Consider the following 12540-nt stretch of genomic DNA (forward strand, 5'->3'; position numbering starts at 1 on the left):
TTTGTGAGGCACCTTATCGAACGCCTTCTGGAAATCTAAAAACACCACATCCACCGGTTCCCCTCTGTCAACCGCACTAGTGACATCTTCATAAAAGTCCAGTAGATTCGTCAAACACGACTTTCCCTTCATGAATCCATGCTGCGTCTGCTTGATCGAACCATTCTTATTCAGGTGCTCTGTTATTTCCTCTTTAATAATGGACTCTAGCATCTTCCCAACTACGGACGTTAAGCTAACCGGCCTGTAGTTACCCGCCTTTTGTCTACTTCCTTTTTTAAACAGCGGCGTAACAGTAGCTGTTTTCCAGTCAGCCGGCACTACCCCAGAGTCCAGCGAATTTTGATAAATTACTACTAACGCATCTGCTATTACCTCAGCCATTTCTTTCAGTACCCTGGGATGCATTCCATCCGGGCCCGGGGACCTGTCTACCTTCAGTCCTATTAGTCTACCAAGCACCACCTCCTTAGTAACAGTAATTGTATTAAGGACCTCCCCTCCCACCAACTCTCGATCTCTAATATTCGGCAAACTATTTGTGTCTTCCACCGTGAAGACCGACACAAAGAACTTATTTAAAGTCTCAGCCATTTCCTCGTTTTCCACTATTAAATCCCCCCTCTCATCTTCCAAGGGTCCAACATTCACTCTAGCCACTCTATTCCTTTTTATATACTTGTAAAAACTTTTACTATCATTTTTTATATTTTGAGCTAGTTTAGTTTCATAATCTATCTTTCCTTTCTTAATCGCTTTCTTAGTCGTTCTTTGTTTTTCTTTAAAGCTTTCCCAATCCACTAATTCTCCACTATTTTTGGCCACTCTGTACGTATCTGATTTTATTTTAATACTCTCCTTTATTTCCTTCGTTATCCACGTCCGGTTATCCTTTTTCTTAAAGTCCTTCTTTATCACCGGAATATATTTTTGCTGAGTACTTTAAAAAATCTCCTTAAAAATCCTCCACTGTTCCTCAGCTGTCCTACCTACCAGTCTGCTCGCCCAGTCTACATTAGCCAATTCCACCCTCATCCTATCGTACTCCCCTCTGTTCAAGCAGAGGACACTGGTTTGGGACCCTACTTTCTCACCCTCCATCTGTATCAGAAATTCCACCATATTATGATCACTCATCCCAAGAGGATCCTTCACAAGAAGATCCTTAATCCTACCTGTCTCATTGCACAGGACCAGATCCAAGATAGCTCGCTCTCTCGTAGGTTCTGTAACATACTGTTCAATGAAACAATCCCGACAGCATTCCAAGAACTCTTCCTCAAGCCCTCCACGTCCAATTTGATTCGACCAATCAATATGTAGGTTAAAATCCCCCATGATTATTGCCGTTCCACTTTTGCACGCATCCATTATTTGCTTGTTTATAGCCCTCCCCACCTCTAAGTTATTATTTGGGGGCCTATAGACCACGCCTACCAGTGTCTTTCTCCCCCTACTATTCCTTATTTCCACCCACAACGATTCCACGTTTTGCTCCTTCGAGCCTATGTCGTCTCTCACTACCATCCTGATATTATCCTTTATTAACAAAGCTACCCCACCTCCTTTTTCTACCTGTCTATCCTTCCTAAATGCCTGATAACCCTGTATATTCAGTTCCCAGTCCTGGTCACCCTGCAACCACGTTTCTGTGATGGACACTAGATCATATTCATTTGTATGGATTTGTGCCATCAACTCATTTACTTTGTTTCGAATGCTTCGTGCATTCAGGCAAAGTATCTTTATGCCAGCCTTTATCTGGACCCGGTTTGTTGAAGCGCTACTAACATCTCCCAAGCCCTCTCCTCCTTTAGCTAGTTGTTTATTCACTATACTCCTGGCATTAGAGTAGACACCTCTCAATCCTATGGTCTGACCTCTCCCCTTCTCTGTTCCCAGTCCACCTGCCCTCTTGCACTGCCTATAACCCTTCTCTGTTTGCGAGCTACCTTCCTCACTCTCAGTCACGTCGCTTTGATCCCCTCCCCCAACCTATCTAGTTTAAACTCTCCCCAGTAGCCTTAGCCAACCTTCCTGCCAGGATATTGGTCCCCCTGGGATTCAAGTGCCACCCGTTTTTAGTATACAGGTCACACCTGCCCCTAAAGAGGTCCCAATGGTCCAGGAACCTGAATCCCTGCCCCCTGGGTAATAAGTCCTGGCATTGGACTTGAACCTGGAACTTCTGGTCCAGTGGTAGGTGCGCTACCACTGCACCACAAGGCCTCCTCCATATAGGGTAGATGCAGAGAATTCAAGGGAGAACAACCTGGAAGTGAATCAAAGTCATTCAGGAATGAAATCAGTGAGAATTTTCTGATCGGAGGGCAATGTCAATTGAAACTTTTAAGGCTGACTTCAATCGAAGGTTGTCAGGTTTAGGTTCCCACGCAGCCTGCAGCAGTTCAGGAAGGCAGCTCATCATCACTTTTTCAAGGTTAATAATGCTGCCCTTATCAGCAACAGACACATCCTGTGAATTAATATAAAAAAACTGTTTCAATGGAATTGAGGTAGTGATTCACCATGATCTAATTGATTGGTAGAGCAAGCTTAAGAGGCTGAATGACCGACCCCGGTTCCAATGTTCCTATATACAGACCGCATATAGGAATAGTTTCCTGGTGTATTTGTGCTAGTTAATTTAAAGGATTTTTTTTACAAATCTAGTCTTTTAGTGAAGAGTCACACTCAAAAAAATCCTTTAAATGCTGTACAAAGGAGAGGAAGTGGTTGTTGAGCAGGTTGTTATTTTAGTGCAGTGGTTTGTAAACAGTGGTCCATAGAGACGTTGCAGGGTTCGCCAGTCTCACAGTAGGTGATGTTGGTGACCGCCCAGAGTCAAAATTAAACATGCGGGTGGCATGCCATCCTCCCACTGCGTTCCTGATGCCCCAGTGCTTTCTCTGTGCTCTGCTCACCCCACCTTCTACTCTCTCCAACATCCACTCTCTGCTCTCTGCATACGCCGGCACTCTCTGTGCTCTGCTCCCACAATGCTCCTGCTCTACCCCGCTCTCTCCAGCCTCCCGGTCTCTCCCGTCTCCCGCTCTCTCCGTGTTCCTGCTCTCTCCGGGTTCCCGCTCTCTCCAGCCTCCCGATCTCTCCAGTCTCCCGCTCTCTCCCGTCTCCCGCTCTCTCCCGTCTCCCGCTCTCTCCGGGTTCCTGCTCTCTCCGGGTTCCTGCTCTCTCCGGCCTCCCGCTCTCTCCAGGTTCCCACTCTCTCCTGCCTCCCGCTCTCTCCGGGTTCCTGCTCTCTCTGGCCTCCTGCTCCCTCCGGGTTCCCGCTCTCTCCAGGTTCCTGCTCTCGGGTTCCCGCTCTCTCCGGCCTCCCGCTCTCTCCAGGTCCCCGCTCTCTCCTGCCTCCCGCACTCGCCGGGTTCCCGCTCTCTCCAGGTTCCCGCTCTCTCCAGGTTCTCGCTCTCTCCGGGTTCCCGCTCTCCCCGGGTTCCCGCTCTCTCCAGGTTCCCACTCTCTCCGGCCTCCCGCTCTCTCCTGGTTCCCGCTCTCTCTGGGTTCCCACTCTCTCCGGGTTCCCGCTCTCTCCGGCCTCCCACTCTCTCCGGGTTTCTGCTCTCTCCGGCCTCCCGTTCTCTCTGGGTTTCTGCTCTCTCCGGCCTCCCGCTCTCTCCGGCCTCCCGTTCTCTCCGGGTTCCCGCTCTCTCCTGGTTTCTGCTCTCTGCGGCCTCCCGCTCTCTCCGGGCTCCCGCTTTCTCCTGGTTTCTGCTCTCTCTGGCCTCCCGCTCCCTCTGGCCTCCCGCTCTCTCCAGATTCCCGCTCTCTCCGGCTTCGCTCACTCCGGGTTCCTGCTCTCTCCGGGTTCCCGCACTCTCCGGGTTCCCGCTCTCTCTGGGTTCCCGCTCTCTCTGGGTTCCCGCTCTCTCCGGGTTCCCGCTCTCTCGGCCTCCCGCTCTCTCCGGCCTCCCGCTCTCTCCAGAATCCCGCACTCTCCGGCTTCCCGCTCTCTCCGGGTTCCAGCTCTCTCTGGCCTCCAGCTCTCTCCGGGTTCCCGCTCTCTCCGGGTTCCCGCTCTCTTGACCTCCCGCTCTCTTCGGCCTCCCGCTCTCTCCAGAATCCCGCTCTCTCCGGGTTCCCGCTCTCTCCAGGTTCTCGCTCTCTCCGGGTTCCCGCTCTCTCCTGGTTTCTGCTCTCTCCGGCATCCTGCTCTCTCCAGGTTCTCGCTCTCTCCGAGTTCCCGCTCTCTCCTGGTTTCTGCTCTCTCTGGCATCCCGCTCTCTCCTGCCTCCCGCTCCATCTGGCCTCCTGCTCTCTCCGGGTTCCCGCTCTCTCTGGCCTCCCGCTCGCTCCGGGTCCCCGCTCTCTCCGGGTTCCCGCTCTCTCCGGGATCCCGCTCTCTCCAGGTTCTCGCTCTCTCGGGGTTCCCGCTCTCTCCGGGATCCCGCTCTCTCCAGGTTCTCGTTCTCTCGGGGTTCCCGCTCTCTCTGGGTTCCCACTCTCTCCAGGTTCCCGCTCTCTCTGGCATCCCCCTCTCTCCGGGTTTCTGCTCTCTCTGGCCTCCCGCTCTCTCCGGGTTCCCGCTCTCTCCGCGTCCCCACTCTCTCCGGCCTCCCGCTATCTCCGGGTTCCCGCTCTCTCTGGCCTCCCGCTATCTCCGGGTTCCCACTCTCTCCGGTCTCCCGCTATCTCCGGGTTCCCACTCTCTCCGGCCTCCCGCTCTCTCTGAGTACCCGCTCTCTCCGGCCTCCGGCTCTCTCTGGCCTCCTGCTCTCTCTGGCCTCCCGCTATCTCCAGGTTCCCACTCTCTCCGGTCTCCCGCTATCTCCGGGTTCCCACTCTCTCCGGTCTCCCGCTATCTCCGGGTTCCCACTCTCTCCAGCCTCCCGCTCTCTCCGGCCTCCCACTCTCTCCGGATTCCGGCTCTCTCTGGCCTCCCGCTCTCTCCGGCCTCCGGCTCTCTCTGGCCTCCCGCTCTCTCCGGCCTCCCGCTCTCTCCGGGTTCCGGCTCTCTCCGGCCTCCCGCTCTTTCCGGTCTCTTGCTCTCTCTGGCCTCCTGCTCCCTCTTGCCTCCCGCTTTCTCCGGCCGGTTGACATATCTGAGCTTTTGCAACATGTCCTGTCTTGGAAAGAGAGACTTTGCTGTGAGTGACAGCAACACCCACCTCACTGATATCTCGACATGATGCTTTACTTTCTGCAAAGTATCATTACAGCAACTTGTATACTGAGTATCAGGATTGAGTGGAAAATAGTTAACTCCACACTCTTTCAGGCTAAAAGCCCCAATTTAAAGAGTTGATATAAGAATAAAATTAAAATACTTCAAAGAGTTTGAAAAGAATGGGATCAGGGGAGGGCTTGTCGCTGGAGAAACTCTAGACTCCCATGCAGCATGTTCAAAGTTCAAGGAATGCTCGTCACTCCAAATTACATCACTTTCTAAATCAAAACAATGCTTAATGTTTGATGAATGAAATCATTGATTGGGGTAACAATCCGAGAATGAAGCCAAGCCGATGCAACAATGATTGTGATGAAATTGTTAACTGTTAAAATTGGATTAAGTAAATGATTAAACAATTGTATCTTGCTGCTGTTTGAGGGGGATTTTCAGATTTTGATCTCCTCCTTGCCCTCCCCCATCTCAGCTTCTTTCAGTGCTATCCTCCCGTGCTATCCTCTTCCAGCAAGGGGAATCGATCTTCTCCACAGGCTGCTGGAGAAGGTAACAAGCAGGAGAGACCTCAAACCCCTGCTCCTGAAATGCCATCAGCTCTCCCATAGGGCCGACACCTTCTGCTGCACAGAAAACAGGTGGTATAATTTTTTTTATTCATTTGTGGGACATGGGCATCGCTGGCTGGCCAGCATTTATTGATGTGGAGATGCCGGCGTTGGACTGGGGTAAACACAGTAAGAGTTTTAACAACACCAGGTTAAAGTCCAACAGGTTTGTTTGGCAAATGGCATTTGCTACCAAACAAACCTGTTCGACGTTAACCTGGTGTTGTTAAAACTCTTACAGCATTTATTGCCCATCCCTAGTTGCCCAGGGGCAGTTGAGAGTCAACCACATTGCTGTGGCTCTGGAGTCACATGTCGGCCAGACCAGGTAAGGACGGCAGATTTCCTTCCCTAAAGGACATTGGTGAAACAGATGGGTTTTTCCAACAATCGACAATGGTTTCACAATCATCAGTAGATTCTTAATTCCAGATTTCTTTTGTAATGGAATTCAAATTCCACCGTCTGCCGTGGCAGGATTCGAACCCAGGTCCACAGAATGTTTGCTGAGTTTCTGGGATAGCGATGATACCATTAGGCCATCACCTCCCCTCTTAACGTTTGAAGTTATTGAACTCAATAAAAATGACAAAGGGCGGCAAAGTGCCTGATATGTGTGGTCGGAACTGGATGGGGCCTTTTAGTCTTGAACCTGTTTGTCCATTCAGTGAGATGATGGTTAATCTGTTCTCTAACTCCAAATGTCTGTTTTTGCTGTATATCTGTTTATCCATCTAGTTAGCAAAAATCTATCAACCTCAAATTTGAAATTAGTAAATGACTTAGCATCAACTGTCATTGCTGAAAGGGAGTTCCACATTTCTACTACTTTTTGCATCTAGAAATGTTTTCTACCCTTTAGGTGAAGTCTCCTAGATCTGGATTCCCCGGCCTATCAGCTCACTTTAATAGCTCGAAAACTGCTTTCATTCATGGGATGTTGCCATTGCTGACATGCCAGCATATTTTGCCCATCGCTAATTGAGAGTCTTATTTTATTCATTAGTGTCACAAGTAGGCTTACATTAACATGTGGGCGGCACGGTAGCACAGTGGTTAGCACTGCTGCTTCACAACTCCAGGGACCTGGGTTCGATTCCCGGTTTGGGTCACTGTCTGTGTGGAGTTTGCACATTCTCCTCGTGTCTGCATGGGTTTCCTCCGGGTGCTCCGGTTTCCTCCCACAGTCCAAAGATGTGCGGGTTAGGTTGATTGGCCATGCTAAAATTGCCCCTTAGTGTCCTGAGATGTGTAGGTTAGAGGGATTAGCGGGTAAATACGTAGGGATAAGGGGGTTGGGCCGGGGTGGGATTGTGGTCGGTGCAGACTCGATGGGCCAAATGGCCTCTTTCTGCATTGTAGGGCTTCTTCTTCTTCTATAACACTGCAATGACGTTACTGTGAAAATCCCCTAGTTGCCACACTCCGGCGCCTGTTTGGGTACACTGCGGGAGAATTTAGCATGGCCAATGCACCTAACCGGCACGTATCTCGGACTGTGGGAGGAAACCGGAGCACCCGGAGGAAACCCATGCAGACATAGGGAGAACGTGCAGACTCCGCACAGGCAGTGACCCAAGCTGGGAATCGAACCGGGGTCCCTGACACTGAGAAGCAGCAGTGCTAAACACTGTGCCACTGTGCCGCCCCGAGCTACCTTCGTGAACTGCTGCAGTCTTGTTTGGTGAAGGTACATCCACGGTTAAAGTCCTGTCCTCTTCTGTTGATAGCTACTCTACAAGGAGATCTGCTGTCGCAATATGTCATGTTCATCTGTCTTGTGTAATCCCCAAACATTCGATATGGCAGCTCTGCAACCATTCTGTGACAGCCATCATCCAACTGCACACCTAGGTCAACGCCTCTTCCTTCTTCCTTCCAACTTGCCCTCCAGGAGAAAGCCCTGTAGCTTTATAGCTTTGATCAAATGGCCAAAATACTGACATTTTCTTTTCTGGATGTCACTTTCTAGAATTCACTTTGATCTTGCAATTTCAAGTGTCTTTTTCATTTGTCTTATGGTCAGTTTAATCATGCACATTTCAAAGGCCTCTATTCCCTTCCATAGGCCTTTATTTAAATTGTCCAGATTTGCAAGGCATGTAAAGTGGGTAGAATGTAGCATCTTTTGTGTTTCTTCCTCATTCCAAACTTGAATTTTCTTGTTGCTAACATATCCTTCATTTTCACAAAATGATATCTGCTTATCTCAATCCTTCTGACTTTGGCATTGCATCTATAATCCTCTGTTATCATTTGTCCTAAACAGACAAAATTATCTATTTGTTCCAGTGTGACACCATCCACTTTAATCTTCACTCTTATAGTTTATTTTAATGTATTCCTTCCAGTGACCATTTTATTGTCTTTTTAGTGTTCATATTCAATCCATATCCTTAACTTTTGAATTTTACTTGACCTATGATATATTTTAGGGCCTCTTCTGACACCACAAGTGGTGCTGTATTGTCTACGTACTGCAAGTTTGTTATGTTCTTGCTACCAATTTTTATCACTCAAAGGACATCTACTTCTCTAAATATTTGTTCAATATATAGAATAAATATCTTTGATACCAGTATGCAGTATTTTTGTACTGCTCTCTTCACTTGAATTTTCTATTTTCCAGCCTGATGCTCAATATTTGGTCCCAATACAGGTTCTGGATAAATTGCTGATCTTTACTGTCAATGTCACATTTCAGCAACACTTTATAAACTTTTGACAATAAGCACAATCAAACACATTTTCATTGTCAATAAAGCACAAGGTGAATGTTCTTGCTTACTTCTATTTGTCGAAGAATGTTCTTAGATTAAATATTCCCACCCTTGTCCCAACTCCAGGTCTAATTCCAGACTGGATTTTGCCAATTTCTGCTTCAAATGTGTTATTATTTCTTTCTGTTATGATTTTTAAGGTCAATTTGATGAGATGCCTCATTAAGCTTATAGTTCTAAAGTAATTGCACTCAGGTTTCTTCGGTAGCCTATTTTTGTACTCATTCACAGGATGTGGGTGTCACTGAGTAGGCCTGCACATTTATACCCCATCCCTAGTTGCCTTTGAGAAAGTTGTGGGCAGCTACCTTCCAGAACCGCTGCAGTCCATGTGGTCTAGCGCTAAATACATAGTTTTATTTTTGGTATTTTCAGTTTCAAATTAACTTTTGCCGTAAGAAGACAATGATCTGAATTTATATCTGTGCTGAGAGATATATCAATGTTCTTTTTACTGTTTCTAAAATGACATTCCACCATCACATATGGTGGGATTCTCCCAATAAATTCTAAGTGTCGAATTCGCATAAGAACTGGAGTAAATCCCACTGTTTTTTTCAGTGGGATTTTCAAAATGAATCTCCCATACACTGTGCACTGATTAAAAAGCTGTGGGAGAGGCCGGCAGCATAGCGCTGAGCGAGTCATTGTGCATGCGCCGATCTGTCAGAGTGGAGATTGGCACATGAGCAATGTCCCCACATTGTCAGCCTCCCAATCGCTGGCCAGCTCAATCGCCGGCTAGCACAACAATCCCCTATTGCTGCCCCTTCAATCCCCCCGTGGCCCAATTGCTGGCCCCCCCAGACGAGTCCGGGCCAGCCTGATGTGTCCCCCTCCCCAGCCAGCCCCAATCTCCCCCGCCACCCCACCCGGCCCACCTCAATCTCTCCTTCACCCCTCCGCAGTCCTGATCTCCCAACCCAATACCCCCACTCCCTGCAGTCCCAACCCCCCTCCCCCACATCCTTGACACCCCCCCGACCCCCTGGCAAGCCGACCAGGGGGCACTACCCCCTTACCTCCGACCTCCTGCGGGGTCTTGATGTCCTCTCTTCACTACAGCGGGGTCGGGCTGCCAGCTAGCTCCCTATTAGTGGGGAGCTGTTGTAAAACACTGCTGGCAAGGGGAGAGATGCTAGCGGGCCCAGAGACTTCAGTCCCAGCTCTATATATAAAGGGCAATAGAGCTTTAGATATAAAAGCCTGCATTTTCCAGTCCCGCCACTGCTATCCAAACTCCTATTCACTTCACCAGGGCTGAAGGATCCTACTGGCAAGAGGGGCTGGAAAATGCCAGCCAAAATCTAGCATTCCATTATCAATTTTCTGGGTCTTGATATTTTGACTATCTATGTATATGGACACCAAGAGCAGAGTTTTACATTCCCCCATGGGCAGGTTTATTGGTGGAGAGGGGGCGGGGTGGGGGGGTGCCCATAAAATTCTGACCTTCCAACTTATCTGCCCAAACACTGCGCAATTTTACAGTGGGATGGGCAAGACCAAGGCCGGACCCCATCTTTGTCCCAGTTGAGACCCTTAAGCAGCCAATTAGTGATCGCAGGCCTGTTTCTCATCCAACCTCAATTTTCAGGCTGTGGGAGGAGTTCAGGGATAGGAAAGGGGTGGAGGAGAAGCCCAAAGAGTGACACTGCTCAGGCCTCGGGGTAGTAAAGGAGGATGTCTCTAGCATCAGGCGACGCCCCGCTCCCCCTCCACAAAGGTTCTGGCCCCAGTGGGTGCTTCCTCCCTCCCTGGTCTCTCCACCAACCTCCACACACCTCTCCACCCCCCATCTCTTTTCCCACATAACCGTACCTCACCTCCCCACCTTCCGACCTCCATACTTACCTAGCCAGATTGGCTGGTCGCTCTCTAAGGCGAGACTTCCTCCCAAGTGCAGAAGTCCCGTCTCCAGCCAATTAACACTCCTCAGAGTAGGGCAGCCCATAAGGGCGGTGATGCACTTGTCGCCAATTCCTCGGATGGCGAGAAGGGAAGCTCCTAAAATCCAAAAAACCCTGGCCCAAGTCTCTTTGGACCTTCACTGTTTCTAGCTTTTCACCATTTTGAATGTCCTCTGATTTATCCTTTTCAAGTCTAAAGTGGATGGCTTTATTCTTGCCGATATTGAAATCTGTTTGCTGCTGTCTCCCCATTCAATAAATCTATCACTATCTTGTTGTGATTTAATGCTTCCTGGGCTTCAGTGAACAGAGTAGAAAGCCAAAGAAGGAGAGGTAAGAAAGGGACATAGAATTGCAGCAACAAGTAACAGAATGCAAAAGGCCTTTATCAATCGAGGGATTGAGTTTAGGAGTCTGGGGATAATGATGCAGCTATATAAGACCCTCGTCAGACCCCATTTGGAGTACTGTGCTCAGTTCTGGTCGCCTCATTACAGGAAGGATGTGGAAAAGATTGAAAGGGTGCAGAGGAGACTTACAAGGATGTTGCCTGGATTGAGCGGCATGCCTTATGAGGATAGGCTGAGGGAGCTCGGTCTTTTCTCCTTGGAGAGACGAAGGATGAGAGGAGACCTAATAGAGGTGTATAAGATGTTGAGAGGCATAGATCGGGTGGACTCTCAGAGGCTTTTTCCCAGGGTGGAAATGTCTGCTACGAGAGGACACAGGTTTAAGGTGCTGGGGGGTAGGTACAGGGGAGATGTTAGGGGTAAGTTTTTCACACAGAGGGTGGTGGGCGAGTGGAATCGGCTGCAGTCAGTGGTGGTGGAAGCGAACTCAATAGGGTCTTTTAAGAGACTCCTGGATGAGTACATGGAGCGTAATAGGATGGAGGGTTATAGGTAGGTCTAGAAGGTAGGGATGTGTTCGGCACAACTTGTGGGCCGAAGGGCCTGTTTGTGCTGTAGTTTTTCTATGTTTCTAAAATGCTGGAAAATCTCAGCAGGTCTGGCAGCATCTGTAAGGAGAGAAAAGAGCTGACGTTTTGAGTCCAGATGACGCTTTGTCAAAGTTTTTAACAAGTAACAGGATGCCTGGGTCAAGCTCGCTGACAGAGTGACAATATTCCGTGCAGCATTAGTCATCTGAAAATAAAGTCATCCAACCTGTGTCTGGTTGCTCCAATGTAAAGGCGACTGAAGTGTGAACAGTGGAAACAGTACTGGGTTGGGAAAAGTACACAGGCATTGTTGTTTCACCTGGAAGGAGTGTTTGGGATCTTGATCAGTGCTTTGGAAGGAGGTGAGTGGACAGGTGTTCTGTATCTTGCCTTTGCAATCATTGATATTGTCCCAATGTTGTCTTTAGCAACAAATGAAGGAAACAAAAGAGAAATAACAGCTTGAGCCAACCTCAAGACCATGAGGTAATTATGAAACACTCAATTGTTTCTTAAGAGGGACTTTTGTCTCCGTTGCTTTATCAGAAGATTTACTCCATTTGCAGATCACTGAGTCGAATCATCTTCCGTTCTGTCCCGAAAGCAGGTTTGAATCTGTCTCCCCCCCAAATCTTACTCCTACACTTTAACATATTCAGACTTAACTTTTTCGACATCCTTAATAATCTTGTAGGACTCAAAAGTTCCTGGGCTGGTAATGTGTACCCATTTTTGACAGACAAGGAGTTAGGTTATAGACCATGAGTGCTGAAGTCTGAGATGGTTCCGATATTGCGAGCTTCTTACTGTAACCACAGAAGAGTTTCCTTTGATGTACTTGTAAAGATGCCCTTTCATAGACTTCATTCATGAACAGAAAAGGTAGTTATTAATAAATAGCTGCAGCTCACGTGTCTCCCGCACAAGAGGATTCTACCCCCTGGGGAGATTTTGAGTCCCGATTAGATACCCAAGCCTGGTGACTCTGTTGCGTTGCCCTTAAAGTGACCACATCACTTTAGTGGGACATTTTCTTCAACTTTCTACACCAGCTATCCTACAGCCTTTTTCAGGTGGATTGCCAATGCAGACGATTGAAGGGGTTCACGTGGCGACGGGCTGAAAGCCATTGTGAACTGCTCAATTCCTTTAGCACAATGATGGA

This window comes from Mustelus asterias, chromosome 18 (genome assembly GCF_964213995.1).
Source record: "Mustelus asterias chromosome 18, sMusAst1.hap1.1, whole genome shotgun sequence".
Lineage (NCBI taxonomy): Eukaryota > Metazoa > Chordata > Chondrichthyes > Carcharhiniformes > Triakidae > Mustelus > Mustelus asterias.